The 4,604-nt window shown below is 34.1% G+C and overlaps 1 pseudogene; it reads right to left on the bottom strand.

The window, feature by feature from the left end:
* Window positions 1-396: 396 nt before the first annotated feature.
* Window positions 397-497, bottom strand: LOC141570842 (U6 spliceosomal RNA; annotated as a pseudogene).
* Window positions 498-4,604: the final 4,107 nt, after the last annotated feature.

Raw genomic sequence — 4,604 nt, 5'->3', positions numbered from 1 at the left:
GTTACTGTACTGATATTATATCTAATGTTGGCCATTAATATTCTCCTCCCCCCAAAATTAGGTAATAGTGTTGTTACTAGGTAAAACACTCAACTTGAGATCACAAACATGATTACCATGTTAGATCACCATATTTTGATTAATCTACGTCCCCAACTAGAGTCCAAGCTCTTGGATGGCAGTCTTATCCCAGCATGTACCAACTACATAATGACTCATCATAGAAGATTTAATAAACATAGGAAATATTGTTTTGTGCAAATAAAGGGCAAAAAATAAAAAGCTGTTTTTGTTAAATAAACACAAATAGCAGGTAGAAATTAAGACTACATTTTTTTCTAAGTTTGGGTGATATGAATGTAATAATTAGTGGGACGTTTATTTCTTTTTATTCTTTTAAATATAGAATGCTTCTTGAATTTTCATGTCATCCTTGCACAGAGGCCATGCTAATAATCTTCCTTGTATCATTCCAACTGTACTACTAGTATATGTGCTGCCGAAGTGAGCGGAGTAGGATCTTTATTTCAACTCAGTACCTGTATAGATGGACCACCAGTAAATGCATTTTTAATGGATGAAAATGATTCATACACTGTCACCCACGTGGCTTAAGGCCTAGTATACTCTCATCACCCAATAATATGTAAGTTAATTAGCAAACTTCTCTGGATTATAGTTTTATTTTTGGTCATAATATGCTATAGGTAAATTAATCCTTTTTTAAAAAATAAAACCCAAATCACAAGATAAATAATGGAAAGAAAAGACCTGAGCCCTGTTCCAAACTCTGAGTGAAGGGGCTTTTAGGATAGTGGAAGGTGAAGGGCTCAAAGCCAAAACCCACTGCTTGCTCAAAGCACGTATCTCCCCCTTCTCTTTCCCTTTATCTCCTCTTTTGCCTTCTCTTCCTGTGTGACTAGCCTAAAAATCAAGGAAATTTCTGTGTTTAAAAAGAAGTTAATCATTTTTGGATCAAAATATCTTTAAAACTGTAAGTCAAGCAGATCTGAGCTTTGTTAAGTCAGTCCACATGTCAGCCATTAAATATTGGCCACAAACTTATAGCCTGGTAAGAAATGCAGGCTAGAAGGAGCAGTTTAAGGAAAGGTAAGTCAAGGGCTTTTGCTCTAGCTAGTAGAGGAACAGATTGGGTGATGAACAGATTTGAAGCAACCCTTGTCCAGGATTATGGAAATGGGCAAGACATTCATGTTTAGGGAAAATTTCACTTGGCGTCTGGCCAGGGTTATTTTGGGCCCAATCATGCTAGACTTCAATCAGGGTGAGCAACTTCCCTGTAGAATTTAATATCTGAAAAGTAATCACAACTACTTCCCTGGTGGATTTACACTAGAGGAAGATGGGCCAAACTGCTTTAAGAGTCTAACAAAGACTCTGTCACCTTTACTTCCCTCACAGTTTGAGTTTGCGAGTTTCTACCTGTCTACTTCTTTAATAACACAAGGAAAACATAACTCGAGTTCTTGAAAAAGGAATAAAATAGCTTGAATGTAGTACTGACTTTACTTGAATATTTATTTTCAACCCAGTATCTTCCTTTGGTGATCTTTCCTCCAATTGACAGATTTGATAGCACAGGAAGTCTTGCAGTTTCAATACCTGTTCACTTTTGTCTTGGAGCTTGTGGTTTGTCCTGACACAATGAACAAACATCTAGGTTCAGAAAATAAGATATGCTTGGGAAAAGACAAGTATAAGAACTGCTATTTATTTTAAAAGGGAAGGTTGAGGTTATGTATCTGTTTGGGAGAGACACATCAATCCAGGATGCAGAAGAAACATTATTTGGTCGAATTAGTATTTCACAAAGCAAATGAAAATATTGTCATTTCAAAGTTTGGTATTTTGATAATTAAAAGTTCTTTATCTTAAGTAAACGAACTTTTCTTAAAAAAAAAGTTGACTTGATAATGACATCCTTTTAATTCATTTACATATATGATGTGAAGAATTACCATCTCTTTAACTCTAGTGGGACTCAGGTACTTTCAAGACCTTTACATACTGATTTTCACTGCTCTATTTCTTCTTAAAGTATTTATCAGAAGTCTGGCATGTTAATTAATCTGCCTCTTTCTCCGCTACGCCTTAAGAGTGGGATTCTCGAAGGAAGGTCCGAGTACCATCTACATGTAAATAAATTTGCAGTTTGTTATAAACTGTGGGTTAACTGAAGGTATGTTATAGCACAATGAGATAGTAAACCAAGGAGGAAAATGTGAGATTAGCAAACAGATGATCCAGTTCACGAGAGGACTATACCGAGATCCATATTTGGAGCAGGATAATGGAAGGCTTGGGAAAAGATGTCACAGGAGAAAAAGAAATTTAACAGTACTCTTAAGACAATGAAAGAATTTAGGAGACAGAAAAGGCAGGCAATGTAAGAAAAAAAGAAAAGCAATTAGGAACTGTAAGAAAACAAATAAACCGAATAAGAAACTAAGTGTAATCATAGTATACTCCTTGGCACTGCAATGGAAGCTATTTATATTGTCAATAGAAGGTAAACAGTGATTAATGATTTTCCACTTCAATAGACAACAAAAGAGAAAGTATTACACAATATTTAGGAGCACAGGCCCTAAAATTTGTTGTAAGCACTTGCTTTTATTGAAGAGACAAACAATGTATTTGATCGTCTTTGGCTGTAGACCAGAAGCTGGCAGAATGGACCCAGTGGCCCTACCTATCCCATATGTCCACAGAGGACGAGAGTCAGTCCTGTGGGACAAGGTGATGACACGGGCCACCACTGAATGTCGTACTCGCTCAGGCCCTAAAATGTTTACTGGCTTCATGGATGCAGAAATTTACTTAATTTCTATGTTACTCAATTTCCTTTTTGTAAGATAGAAATAGTTACCTGTTTTATAGTCTTGTGTCAGGCTTAAATGAGTTACTTTGCACAAAGCGCTTGTAACAGTGCTACACATTACCAAGCCCTCAACAGGTGTTAGCTAAAACAACAAACTACATATAAAAAACAAAAGGATTTTTGACACAGAACAAAAATTGAATTTGACAATACAAATGTGTAAGTCCAAATGGTTGAAAGTGTGGAAGAGTAGTAAAGTGCAGTCAAGAGATAGTTTATAGCTGATAGAAACAAAAATAAATAAGAAAGCCAACTAAGAGAAAAACAAAATTTAGCAATATAATTGTGTAAAAGGGTTAAATCATAATCTACCATAGCAAGAAGCTAATGATAGATTGCCACTATAATTAATAAATCAAAAGCTAGCATGTAAGCTTATAATATAGAAATATTGGAGGAAACAACAGAAAAACCAAGAAATAAAATTGGTTCTCTTTAAAGATCAAGGAAGGTAAATATCTTTACTTTTAAATATCTTACAATTTCATTTGTAAATGATACCTCAATAAAGCTGAGAAAAGGGAAGATGAAGGAGGGTTTGGAGTGGCTGGTGGGAGCACAAGATTGCAAACAAGGAATAAAATTACTGCTATGATATTTAAAATTCTTGCTAGGAATTTCAGGAGACTCTGCAAGTTTAGGCAATATAAAAATCATAGAGAAAGAATGCCAATTTCTGGACAAAATTTGATTATTTTAAAATCTAGTAATTGACCATAAGAGACAAAAATAATGTTTACTTTTATTGATGAAGTCAAGCAAATATCACAGTACATCTGAAAAACAAGTGTGGCTTAATGTCAATCACTCTTCCCTCACCCCTTGAAATCATCAGGCATTGTTTGGGGAGGTATTGGAGTAGTGGCTATAAGCTCTTTGGGGATAGCTTTTGCTGTCCAGGCTACACTTTTCCTTCTGATCTTTCTTTCCTGGCTGCTCTGTGAAGATTTCTGAATCATTACATTCCTTTCCTGTGTTCCCAAAGGATGAGCACATTTGCAGTCAGTCCTGGAAACCCAATCTTTATACTGAATCTCTGCTCAAAAGCCACTACAGATGGATTATGTGGACAGTCTTATTAAGAAAATGTGTAATATATACTTAAAATAGCAAAGCTTGCTTTGGTGGATTTCATCAATGCTTTGTAATCTGGGCCTCACAGAACATGAATTTTTTGGCTGTTTGATTTTTTTATTCTTTGTTCAGCATCTAAGACCTTACGATTCATAATTTTATTAAGTTGTTTGCATAGGCTAGAGGTACCAATGATGAAAATACTTCATCTGCCGAAGTTGACCAGAGTTTCTCAGAAACTGGAAGGAAATCCTACCCAGGCAGCTTTTTGTTGGATTCCTGGATATATGTATATACATATATATATACATATACATATATATATATATATATATATATATATATATATATATATGTATATATATACACACAGGATATAAAATATATATATATACATATATACACATATATACATATATGTGTGTATGTGTATATATATGTATATACACACACACACATATATATGTGTGTATATATGTATGTGTATATATATACATATATATGTATGTGTGTGTCTATATATATATATATATATATATATATATATATGAAATCCTACCCGGACAGTTTTTTGTTGGAGTCCTAGGATATATATATATATATATATATATATATATATATATATATA

The sequence above is a fragment of the Rhinolophus sinicus genome, linkage group LG03, assembly GCF_036562045.2.
Source record: "Rhinolophus sinicus isolate RSC01 linkage group LG03, ASM3656204v1, whole genome shotgun sequence".
Lineage (NCBI taxonomy): Eukaryota > Metazoa > Chordata > Mammalia > Chiroptera > Rhinolophidae > Rhinolophus > Rhinolophus sinicus.
The sequence above is the reverse complement of the archived record's forward strand: the minus strand, read 5'-3'. Positions and strand labels throughout refer to the sequence as shown.